This window comes from Perca fluviatilis, chromosome 4, assembly GCF_010015445.1.
Source record: "Perca fluviatilis chromosome 4, GENO_Pfluv_1.0, whole genome shotgun sequence".
NCBI classification, from domain to species: domain Eukaryota; kingdom Metazoa; phylum Chordata; class Actinopteri; order Perciformes; family Percidae; genus Perca; species Perca fluviatilis.
The window spans coordinates 18,090,531-18,104,122 of NC_053115.1; the positions used below are offsets into that span (position 1 = coordinate 18,090,531).

Here is a 13,592-nt window from a genome sequence, read left to right on the forward strand (position 1 = left end):
TCTGACTACATGCACAAAGTATGCCCAACATTGGTGTTAATTTGGTATTGAAAATGTGTCATCACATTATCTGATTATTATGTATGATGATTGATGGGTACAGAAATATGTGTCGGTTAAAAAAAAATATTCAGAAAGTTGTTGCTGTAATAACGGTCATCTAGTGCCAAGGACTCAGTATAGCGAGTCTGAAAAACTGAATATTTGAAAGCCTGTCCAAACAAGGCCTTTTATCTCTTGGTGAAGACTTAATCATTTGACAACATTAAGCACTGTCAAACAGGGTACACAGAGGAAGAGAACTGTGTGAATACAAATGAACACATCTGTTATTAGATTGGAGGGGTGCAACTGTCATTAGACCTTTTATGGAGCCGCAGCAAACCTTTAATCTGCAAGAGTAGGATTTGTCCTTCACCGTCATCCTCACTGAGCCCTATGTGTGGAGGTAGTTATAGATTCTGACACAGCTAAAAAATCTAGAACAAAATCCATCAAAGACAGGATATTAACATAAACAGATTCAATTGCAGGCCAATGCAGCAGATCGATGAAACTGCTCGATGGAAAGAAATTGTTATGACACAGTTTATGAAAGCTGAAAAGAGAGGTGGCCGCACCATGTTTGTAACGCAGCCTTCCGTTTCTATGATAATCATTTGTGCCTGAGGCCTGAAGAGAAAGCGTTCTTGTGTCACAGACTCATACAACAAAACAAATAACCTCATAAACACCTCTATTGCTGATTACGTCTGCCCAATAAATCATTACTTGTATTGGTGTCATAAGCATAAATAGAGAAGCATGCCCAGAAACAGCTAATACATAAAAACAATGCAGGTGTTCAATGACTGTATCAGAGGGCATCTTTACTGCGGTGGAGACAGTCAAGATGACAGAGAAGGTTGCAAATAAAAGTTGTTTTTTTTTTTGTTTTTTTTTAACAAAATACATTTTACTCACATTGCAACTATCAAATGTAATCAGTGCTCATGGAAGTTATTGAGATTCTGTCACTTCTGTCAAATGTCTGACATGGAGGGAGGCTTAAAGAAGAGTCACCAGCCTGAATGATATAAATAACTGAGAAAAGCCTACATTACAAGCAAGCAAAGAGAGACAGACAGAGAGTGACAAAAATGTTACTCAGCAGAGAACATCCTAACAGACAGATAGAGATCTTAATCTAGAGACCCCAGAGACCGGCGTTTGACAGACGAGCCTCCATTGATAAAGTCTAGGTATAGGACACAGTCTACATTCTTTTTCGCTTTATACTAAATCTGTGTAGATGAACTGATCAGGTGTGAGTGAGAGATTGAATTTTTGATCTTCCCAGAGCCCCTTTGTGTCCTCTGGTTTCAGGCTCACTGGCCATGATGAAGGGTGGATACAGACCATTACAGGCCACTTCTATTTTTTTCCAGTTAAACTGATTTGTGAAGGCAAAATAATCTACAAGTAATGGTTAACCATTCGCTGATGTGGGTGGTAGGAGATAAAGCTACAGCTAAAATGTAATAAGAGGATGAAAAAAGAGGAGGATGGAGAAAGAAAAACAGGAGGAAGGAGAAAGTGGTAGTGGACTAATGACAGATGGTGGTGGTGGTGAAGATTATGGCTACAAACGATGTAGTATTTATGTGATGATGATTTCTGTATATTTATTGAATCAGTAGATAACTATCATTCATAGTAAAGTAAATTGCTATGTAAATGAGGCAAGGACAGGAAAATGTTCTCTTTGGAGAATCACTGAAGACAATTTCCCAGTGCATACACAGATATTTAAAATGGGGCTGCAACTGATCGAATAATGTACCAATAACTTTCTTGATTAATAAATTAATTGTTTGGCCTATAAATGTCAGAAAAATAGTAACAAATGTCCTTCACAAGTTCCTTGAGTACAGCTAATGTCTTTAAATGTCTTGTATTGTTTGACCGTCCAAAACCCAAAGATTTCCAGTTTACATTCAAAGAAATCTAAGAAAATGCTTAAACGATTATTCAATTATCATTTTTGCTTGAGAAATTAATTAATTATCAAAATAGTTTCTGATTAAGTTTCTGTTATTCAACAAATGATTAACCAACTAATTGTTGTGGCTCTTGGGACTTTAGCTTGTTACATGTTAAGATATTTTCACCAGCTGCTGTGTGGTGCTGGACAGGTAGCTTGCAGACAGTGGGTATACCCTAACCAGCTGCCTACTGTAGTGACACTCAACCTCTCTCTAAAAAAAAAATGTGATTATTTCAGCTTTAATACCAGTAAACTTCAACTGATGTTCTGTTGATAATAACTCAATTAGACACTTATTCAACATGAGTGTTAAATTATGCAGTTCCCTCATTTAGAAATGATGCCATTTGTATCATGAATACTGTGAAAATATGCAGTTAAGTAAGGACAACGCCGCAGCAAACTAAGGAATAGTGTGGGCAGTTACATTACAATATTTTTAAGCATAAAAGGTGATAAAATAAGAGCCTGGCACACGCTTGGCCAGTTAAAAAAAACACTTTCAAGAAGTAAAAACCACAGTCACCTTAAGTCTTACTATGAGACTTTTAACTTCCTAAATGCAATAACTGCCAAAACCAAATGTAATGTAACATATGAAGACAGATATGACAGCTACATTTTAATCTATATATGTATGTGTAATACTGTATTTTTACTGATGCTCTTTTTCCATCCAAGATGAAACCTTTCTTAACGTGCCCAAATCCTACAGGAATCTGTTGTCTCAACTGAGACCACGAAGCAAGGATGGAGCTATTGGCATGCCAAACAGACAGACAGGCTTTGTTTTCATCTCTCTCAAGTGCTCTACTGAGAAGCTATATATAAACAGGTGCAGTACTCTCAGAACTAGCCATCTGTGCCCGTTTCACATGTAAAAAAAAGAAAATATATTGTGTAGAAATGTAAGAGACAAGTGTCTGCGTGTTTATGGACAGCTAGTGCACAATGGGACCGACAGAGAAAGACTGAAGCGACACAACAATAATGACGGTGAGGACATGCTATGTGTGTGTGCTCTGTACACACTTGCATGCTCACATAATTATACGAGAAAAACTCCCAGCCTCTGAAGTCCTCTCACTTCCAAATTCCTCAAGACAGCATCAAATCTGCTTTAACTATTTATTTTTTAGCATGTTCACAAAGCACAATTGAACCTTAATTAGATACTATAATGAACATTCCTCCACTGAGAAGCTTTCTTCCTGCCATTTTGGCACTGCCAAACTCCCCTCTTTGCTCCTGAATCAGCATAACATCACTGTGTGGGTGAAAGGGAGAGAGGAGCAATGCCAAACCAGAGCTAGGAGTAGCAAATTATTCATGTAGAGTGCTTTAGCTTGTACAGCAGTGAACAATGTGGGCTGTGCTTCCCACCTCTGCCCACACTGTGTGGAGAAAATCAGGTCCGTATAAAAGACTGAGCTTCTGCGCTTCAGGGACAGGCCTTTAATACACGCTGAAAACAGAGCAACCAATTCACTCAGGCAATCCCCTTCTACTTTTTAACTGCCCTCTGAACAACAACACTTTAACAGCTCAATACATAGAGATTGAAATACAGCTTAAACTACCACAGAAACAGTTAATGAAATGTTTTCTTCAAGCAGAAAATAATTAGTTTTGAAACACAACTTGTTTTTGTGTTTTGGGGATTCGGTGTGGGTGTAGTCTATATCCACGACTTTCCACTTCCGGGATTCCCCCGTTGCCGCGGGAAATTCCGCCGTACATCCTTCTTTTTGGCCGGATTTCCGTTACCTAAGGCTTTCTTTGTGTTGGAATTGTAAACTCCGGTTGATATGTGAGGACTATGGTTAACTACTCCTCAGATCTCTGCAGGGTAAATCGAGACAGCTAGCTAGACTATCTGGCCAATCTGAGTATTCTGTTGCACGACTAAAACAACTTTTGAATGTGCACGTTCCACCAAAACAAGCTCTTTCCCGAGGCTATTTTGCAGCGGCACCAGAGCTCAATGCAGCGCATAGCACCGCCTATGACAATTGTGATTGGTTTAAAGTAGGGCTGTCGCGTTGCGATTAAGGGCCGAGCATAACACGTTAATTTTTTTTAATCGCATTAATCTCATGCCACCATTTATTAATTCATTTTCATTTCACTCGGCTTCACGTCATGCCTAACAGGCTACTATTTTGACCATTTGCCACACCTTTACTTATCATCAAGCTCCCATACTTCCGCGTAACACATCCTCCTGCTGCTGGCTGCAGGCATGATGGAGAAATGCAGCAGTAACACAATTCTGAATGGCGCTTTTTATTTTCCGAAACTCCCGGACGGCTCGTAGACAAGTCGAAAGCCATATGCACATTGTGTAAAGCCAAATTAAAATATCACCGAAGCACATCAAGCTTGAGCTACCACCTACAAGCTAAGCATAGTAGCCTAACGTGACTCAGGTTGATGCTAGCGGGCTCAGGCAAAGCACAATTTTGGAGAGTGCTACTCGCCGACCTGTTGTTGAAACCAAAGTGCAAACGCTGTCTCATCAACCGGTAATCACTGGACGTCAGTGAGTAATCAAAATTATTTAGAAGTTACTGCACACTGTACTGACTCTGGTAAGTAGGGTTGGGTACCCAAACGTGCCGACCTAAACGATAGTAACAAGACCGAATAAGAACGAACATTTTTGTGCCTAATTTTGGTGCCTGACTTTACACTACACCTGACAGCGGGTAACGTTAGCCTACCTTTAGCTAGCAGCTGGATTAAACACGGTTAAAATGCTGACAGCTAACGTTAAACAGTATAAAGTGTGACTCTATTTCACTGTAGAGGATTCCAACACTGGGACGTAACAGTTTGCTCTGCAGCGCAGCAGCAGCTGCCGTTGTCAGAATTAAACAACACAGACAGTGCATTCACTTAAAACAGGTAGCCTCTTGGTGCATTCACAGTAATTGTAAAATACCCTTTTCCCATCTGGTGGTTGTTTTTGTCGTTCAACAGCAATTTACTGTTGAAATAAGTTATTGTTATAGTTATTACATATTATTAAAGCATTAATTTTAACAATAAACAAGTTGCTGACTGTTGTTTAGTACCCTTTTTTTTTCCTTTTTTCTTCTTTTGTTTACAGTAAATAAATAATAAACAAATACAAATCTTAAAGTCAAGTTCCTAAAGTAACTTTATTTGCATTCATTTGATTCCCAATCAAGATACACTGGTAAGAATTGCTTTCCATTGTTAATATGTACATAAAAACAGTTCTGAAATGCAAAATAGAATTTTAATCATATATAAAACATGCGATTAATCGCGATTAACTATAGAAATTTAGCGATTAATGACTATTAAAAAAGATTAATCATTTGACAGCCCTAGTTTAAAGACATGCCAATAAACCAGAGCACGTTTCTCTCCCATCCCGGAATGCTATGTGAACTAGCCATACCCTTCCTTCACAGCACTGTGAGGCTCAGTTTGTAACTGAGATCATCTTGTTAGTGGACTCGTCACCTCATTAAATGGCAGGAGGCTGACTTGTGTGCTCAGTAGAGAGTGTACTTAACCTTGGCTCTGAACTGTAACTCAGATGAGGCTGACAAGACTAGACACTGACTGTAATATATCAAGTACATCTGAAGCATTTGGTGTCTGCATTTATCCACTGCAACATGTAATGAGTCAACAGAGGTGGTTTTCAGCATCCAGTTTGAAGACATTTCAACAGAATACATGATTTTTGAACACTGTATACTTATAATAATCTCTTCAGTCACCGGTGCAGCTATAGCATCTCTAATCAAAATATATTGAATTAAACATTTCTCATTTGACACAACCAAATACAGAAATGCACTGACGTTGACTACCCATACATGGTGTTGAAAAGTGAGCTGACATATTAAGTGTATGTCAGTTTAAACATTTTGATTGTATGATTGAGATACTATTGCAGAAATGTGCGAGCACAGGATGTGTTTGTCGATTTTTAGTGTCCACAGAAAACGTTTTCTCTTTTGCTTGTGTTTTTCTGTATATTGTTGCATTGTGAGTATTTGCAGCACAATTCTGTATTTGGTCATTTTCTATATCTGTTATGCTGGAGATGTGCATGTGAAAAGTAATCTTCAAATGTGAACTGAGATTTGTACATTTTCACATTCACAAATCTGAGTACACACATACAGATTGAGATACAGTTTCACAACTCTCCACACACATTTATTATTAATAATAATAATAATGCATGTTATTTATGGGTGCCTTTCATAGCACTCAAGGACATCTTTCAGTTTGCAAATTATATTATATTATATATTATATCATTGTAATCACATAGGGGTAATTTGTTGTACAGTCATCAGTAACCACATGAACATCATACAACAATAAACAATAAATACTATAAAAATCACATTGAGTATCTGAAGTAAATATTACAGGATGCACCCAGAAAATCATCTTACAGTAACTGCGCGTACACACCGCCGCCGACTTGAGCTGTAAAGAAGCTCTGGCCGCCCTATCAAGGACGCTTGTCAAAAAGTACAGGGAAGCTTTTTGACGCTTTGGCCGCTCTGACGTGGCAGCATTCTTCGATCATGTTCAACACACGATTGAAGAAAAAGAACAAGCAGCCACTGCACGGCCAATACACTGACACTAGAAACCTTTTATTAATTGCATATATAATGACAGAATTTTTTGGTTGCGGCGGTGTCTGTTAGCAGTTAGCTCGCTCGTTAGCCGCTGAACCCCAGCAGAATGCAGGCAGAGCGAGCAGCCGCCAGCTGTTGATCCGTGCAGGACTTCACCGTGAGCAGACTGTTTAGAGACCATGTGACGGCAGGTAACGTTTACTGGTCCCTAGACGCAAACAATGTCATATCATAAATGATAGAGGAACCCAGCAACGGCGATTATGATATTTTCCTCTATTTTCACGGAACTAATGTCTTGGTAGAAACAAAAGTTTACATCGTATGTTTCTCCGGAATCAGCCAGCTCGAAGGACGTCTATATACCGATTGGTTGCTGCCGTTTGCCGCTGCTTGCCGCTGAACCGCGTCATAGCTCATTACCATAAAGTTGACCAAAGTTCAACCAAAGCCGGTCTACGGAAAGCCGTTCCACTCCCTATTCAGCCCCATTGTACCGATTTTGTTTGCAGTTCCACCATAGTTCCACTGGGGGTGATCGCGGTCCAGTGCAGAATGAATGGGACTCTATGGAGCTAGACGGCTAAATGTGTCTCTTTCGCCTGATTGTCGTTGAGAAACCTCAGATTTGATTGTAGTTTTTGCAAGTTCAACATGGGTTATAGGTCGAAAGTTGAATGAACGAGTACTTATGTCCTTTTGATTTCTTACAGGGGGAGTCATTGTTGCCCATAACACGCTAGCATTCTGCTAATGAATGCTGATTGGTCAGTGAAGGAGTGATTACGATCGGAGATCCGCTTGACGGCATCCGAAGCAGAGCCTGAATGTCAGAGTGAATATTTCGGCGTGGTCTTTAAAACATTAGCAAACCTCTTTCTAGCACATGTATTAACAGGGAGAGTCTAACCTGTCAGCTGTGTTGTCGATGCCTCGAGAGAAAAAAGGAAGCGACTCAGAGCTTGCCGTAAAGCAGTATCTCTGGCCGTATATGTGTATGACGTCATTGACATTTTAAAAGGCTTTTTAGAACAAAAAAACGACACCAAGTAGTGTGTATTTTCATAGCCTCCCCTTTCGAATGCAACATTCAAATTACTAGACAAAAAATTATATCCTGAGAAAAGTGGATTTTGAGGGGTATAGCTCCATAGAGCCCCATTCATTCTGCACTGGCCTGTGAGCGCCCCCTATATGGAACTCTGGTGGAACTGCAACCAGTTCAGAAGCCGGAAGTAACGAGAGAGTGGAACTTCTTCCTATATTAGAAATTCTTTGGTTCAACTTTCTGATTAACGCTCTGGACACTCAAAACGCCCAAAACGCGATGCCGACAGATTTGACGCTCCTTGCAGCTGAGAGAAGCCAGCTTCCATTGAAAATGAATGACTTCCGGTATCTTTAGAAGCTCAAGTCGGCGGCGGTGTGTACGTACAGTAAGTGCATGAAGTCCACAAACGTTGAATAGTAGCTCAGTTGAAGCAACAGTGTTTAGTGTGTTTGACGCAATAGCAAATACATTTTGTTTTTTTTATTTCAGTTGACAAGGTACCAAGAGTGTAGTTGAGAGAGCAGTTAGTGAGTGAAAGTTGAATAGTGTGAACACTGGCAGTGTAGTGATGTTCCTGTCAGCTCACAGCTGGAAAAGCTGCCCTTTCACTGTCAAATTAATGAGAGATTGAACACTGTAGGTTACCACAAGGAAAAGGTCAGAGAGATTGATCCTGTTCTCATAGATTGATCCCACTCTCAGAGGACCTTGCTGAGACATTACAGCCCGATTACTCATGTGTGTTTGTCTCTCTCTTACACATATTTAATGCCATGTGTCTCCCTGTAGCCTGTACATTAGGAATCATACAGATGTTTGTACAGGCGAACCTGCTCGGTCTTCTTCCCAGCTGACCATGTTGAAACGGAAAGCACAGCGCCCACCAAGGTTCAAAAATTCAGAGGTGCACGACCATGCGCAGTGACAACTTGCAGAGCCTTTGCACTGGAAACAACAGACGCGGTGACCTCATTTTATGGCCTAGTGCCGGGAACACCACGGCGAACATAAACCTAGCTTTAATGTGTGTGTGTGTGTGTGTGTGTGTGTGCACACGCGTGCGACTGCACATGCGTCTGTCTAAGCAAGTGTATATGAGTATAAATTCACCAAATTATGTAATGCAGAAAGGAAAGTATATTAATTATCCAGACCCCTAATGACAAGCTAAGCTGAAAGCAGGTATGTGAATGACAAATTTAAGCGCTCAGATGGAGCTTCATTTGATTAAGGAGTGTACCATCCTGAATTAAAATCAAACTATGTTTACTGTCTCTCTCAATTTGGAATGATCCAATAAAAGCAAAAATTTATCAAATGTAATAGGATCAAGCTCTCAAAGTAGCATTTTTTGAAGTTGTAAAAAAAATAAGTACAAAAAGAAGTCAACTTACTTCAGACAAACTTGCACAGAGGAGGTAAAAGTAAATTGCAAACCCCTGCAGGATGGTCCTCCAGAGCTCAAAAGAGGACTTCAAACTGCCATTTTTGTTTATTGTCTGTAGTTTACATGCTAATCAATCAATTACACACTTCCACAAGTGCAAGACTCCTCACAAGAGCTCACAAGTATAAAAACATATTCTGAAATTAATTGCATTATTTCAAACAGGATACTGTGCATTAAACCCAAATAACTGTTATTCTTTTGGCCATTTGCAAGCAGCCAAAAACAAAAGATGATATGGCAATCTTCTATTCATTTGGAGGCAGGGGTTTTATGACCATCTGGCGAATGTAAGTCCCTCTCTTTTTAGCACCGGTTTGCTTTCCACCAACTCCTGAGGGAAATATGTGGCTCTTTAGTTGCTAAATGCTCCGCTGTGTTTACCAGCTAGTTGCTAACTTTGTCAGTCTGCATACTATCCATAGACTGTATAAAACTAGGTACTGTCACATACTGTAGAGAAGTGTCATATATTTGTTGCGACAACATGTTAGGACTGCCTCTTGGTAAATCAATTTTTAAAAACAACATGGTAATTTGAGACAGTACATGTATTGTTTCAGGTAATTAAATGTTTGTTTTTATGTACCTCCTTTGTCCTGATGTCTTTCTTTTAAGTAATACTGAAGTAGCGATTACTTTATTTTGCATACTCCATCCCAGTGGACCAGTGATTCCACTTTCTAGCTGAAATGCAGCTATGCAGTCTCTTTTTTGACAGCGGGAGTTTGTCTATATGACAACAGGTGACAACTGAAAAGCTTTTTCTTCAGGGAGAAAAAACTACTAAGAATGCCCCAAGTGGACTCTGTGATCTGCCTTAAAATACCTGGCCTTTTCTCCAAAAGGCTAAAATTGAAGGTCACATTGTTCAACAGCTCAACTCACAATCCTGGTCATAAATCCCAGAATGTCTCTTTGTTTAGTTGTAACCATGATATAAAGGCCAAAATGCACAAAAGTAATGCTTGCCAGAAATGTGCACAGATAACAGACCTACAGAGCCTAAATGCTGGTGAGGCAAGAATATGATGGAGAGCTTTAATACTTCTTACCCATGGAGGGAGCCAGAGAGAGCAACATTTCATAGAGAGATATGGAGCCCCGTGGGAGCATACACACCCACACAACATGAACGCGCAGAACAGAAAAACAAACAGGGCACTTACAGAGTCTGATTCAAGCATCCTGCTAAATATTGCACTTGAAGTGGGCTGCATATTTACCACCAACCTTTTTAATAACATCTTAGCTCTTATTCCATGCACTATTGGTGGTGATAGTCACACAACCCTGACCCACCTCTGACATACAAACATACACACATATTTTGGTATGCTGATCAGCAAAGTGTACGAACACATGTGCGAGCAGACTGTGTGTAGCATGCACAACCTCAGTAATTTCACCTCTCGCTGTCAGTCATCTCACAGCAAGAGTCTGACCCTGCATGGTGTCTCTGCCAGAAATCAGACCACAAGCTGTGAGCAAGAAATGTCAGCTATCATTAAACGCAGTCACAAACCTCACCGAGATATAATATTTTAGGTGCTTATTACCAGGAAGGAAATAAAGATCAATTCACACTATGTCGTTGTTTTCATGCCACAATAGAGATCACAAATGTAAAAGAAAACTGAGGCAATGTTAGAAAGAGAGCTATAAAACTTTCTGCAAGGAAAAAGAGCAAATGGAAGCATGGTAGCAATGCATGGCAATATAAAACATTTGTCACGCATCATGTGTAATCGTCTTCACCAAAGTTTTACTTCTGAATGTCAAACTTTGTCAACCCTCCTTCTATCATAAGTTATCCCAAAATAATTCAACAGTAGCTTTCCAATTTGTTTTTTTACCATCAAAACAGCCACGTCATAACCTGAATGTAATCTTGCTTTGACAGTGCACAACAAAAGCACCGGCCTTAAAGATGACAACTATGTAACAACTAAGGCAGAAATCATCATGATAACAATTCAAGTTCTGTGTCTCACAGAGACTAATGAGGCATACAACAGAGGAGGTCATAATTAACTTGTAACAAGTGAAGGTCAGGTTAGCAGAGGGTCAGTGTGAATTATTAACTACCACGTGCGCAGGGGCGCGCTGCCAAGCAGGTGTGAATTGGGTGAGTTTCAGGTGAATGGGGATATATGTCACGCAGTTTGTTGCCCAAACCCAAAGACACACATTTAATACCAGTAATGGAGCATAGGAACACCTAAACACACTGCATGTTAAGTACGGACATCAGCAAATGTAAATGAAAATGCAACAGTCAAATGTTACATTCAATCAAAATAAAATTCACTTCAAATAACCATACTCACTGTATTCAATCTAGTTGCAGAATCAAAGATCAGCAGAGCAGGTTACTCTATTAAAGCCCTATCAGAGCTTTTAAACCACCGTATCCATTTCTATTATGCACAGTCTGAATGAACAGTGGTTTAAAGCTACCAAGTGCGCAGTGCAAAGCGTGAGTGAACACATGTCACAGCAGTGTGCCAGGCTGTGCCACACCACACCACGGCTGTGACAGGTCAGTAAGAGTCAGCAGGTATATAGGTTAATCCCCCGGGACTCCTTCAATGGGGACATGTGGCCAGGCCTCTGGATTAGAGAGGAAATGAAGGATCATCCACTGAGCAAGCAGGACTCAACAGGCACAGTCACACATATACAGTTCCACACAGTGCATTCAAAATAAATACATACAACATATTGTCAATGTGTTTTACTAGGCCATATTCAGAGCATCTCCATACTACACTGTCCTACTCCTTCTTCTACCTCAGAGAGGTAGTGGCATGTTCAATAGGCTAACCGGCATGTACTTATTTGCTGCAGATTATTTTTATTAGAATAATATAAAATCTGTCTGAGCAAGGTCACATTCAAAGCATGAAGAATCTCATTTTGAATCAAGCGGAACTGCCCCTGACTGTGTCCTGCTTTAATCTACCTAGATGCACATTTTATATTTAAAAAAAATAAACTAATCTGAAAAAGGTTACATTTCTTACACATTGGAATAACATTCAAAATAGTCTACAGCCTCACACTGTCCTTTGGCAAAGTGGTGCTTTGAGGGAATTCCTAATGTCAGCATGCTGGCATACTCACAATTACAATTTTACCATGCTTATTTTTAGCATGTATAATGTTTACTATGTTCACCATCTTCTTTTAGCATATAGCATGCCCAACATTTCTAATTAACACTAAACACAAAGTACAGCTCAGCTGACTGGAATTTCATTAGCTAAGAACTGGACAAATTGAAAATTTGACTTGATGGCTGATGAAAAGTTGAGGGATCACCACAGTCATTACGCTCCATCCTCTGGGAACCGTAAATGTCTCTACAAAATATCATGGCTATCCATCAAATAGCTGTTGAGATATCAGTCTGGACAAAAGTGGTAGATCGATTGACCAACTGACAAGCCGAACAAAATTAATCTGTAGTGTGATGCTGTAAAAAGAGAGACATGCATAAACTAATTAATGTCATTTTTTTGCATAGGAAAATGATTAGAGCAGCAGATCTTTAAAGCTAACCCTATCCCTTACTTGATTATTACGCGACTAATGTGCACACACAAGCATATTACCAAACTGTATGTCAAAGAGATTTCCAAGACAGTGGCGGTCTACATTAGCCTGACAAGCCAGACCCACATCAAGATGTTGGGTCTGGGAACTCCCCATTGACAGGGCTCAATCCGAGGGGCGGGATAAATGGTTGTCTTTCAAATTCTCTTTGCACGCAATAGGATAGCGCTACAACCAGGCAGAGCAACGAAGAAGGATAGCGAAGCTAGTTGATAGATTAAACTTTTGCCGTATCCAGTCGGCAAAACTCCGAACACATCTTCCTTCTTTAAGAATTACTTCTGTGCCGTTCTTTGTTCTTTTCTCAAAGAAAAGCTTAACTCCAAGTCTTCCAGAAGACCGCTGTTCCCAGCAGCAGCAGCCATAAGCCCGCCCACCGACTCTATACACGATGTGATTGGCCTGACCAGAATTTGGTTTTTCCAGCTCCCAAGCCAACGGAGAGTGCCTAGACCCCCCTGGGCTGCCAAATAAATTTGCTGCCACTAGGGTGCGTCTAGATTTCTAGGCTAGGTCTACATGTGAAATAACTTATTTCTCCAGCAAACTGTGTTGCTGCAGGACAACAGGGTGTCATCTGCCATTAAGGATGTGTGTCTTTGCTGTCCCTCCAGGGGCTGGGTAGCACAGGGTTAGGTCATGTTTTCTGCTCTTTATTTACTTATTCTGTCTGTTTGTATTTGTTTCAACGGGGGGGCAACAGGTGCCCAGGCACACAGGGGCCGATCACATCGGTGAGACTGTCCTGCCTCTGTAGGGGGCTCTCAATTCATAAATAAGACACTGTGAAAAGCACCAAGACATCCAAAT

The 13,592-nt window shown here is 40.2% G+C and overlaps 1 protein-coding gene across 1 annotated transcript in view; it reads right to left on the reverse strand.

Moving 5' to 3' along the window:
* bsnb (bassoon (presynaptic cytomatrix protein) b) overlaps nt 1-13,592 on the reverse strand; it is a 74,843-nt gene that overhangs the window by 20,522 nt on the left and 40,729 nt on the right.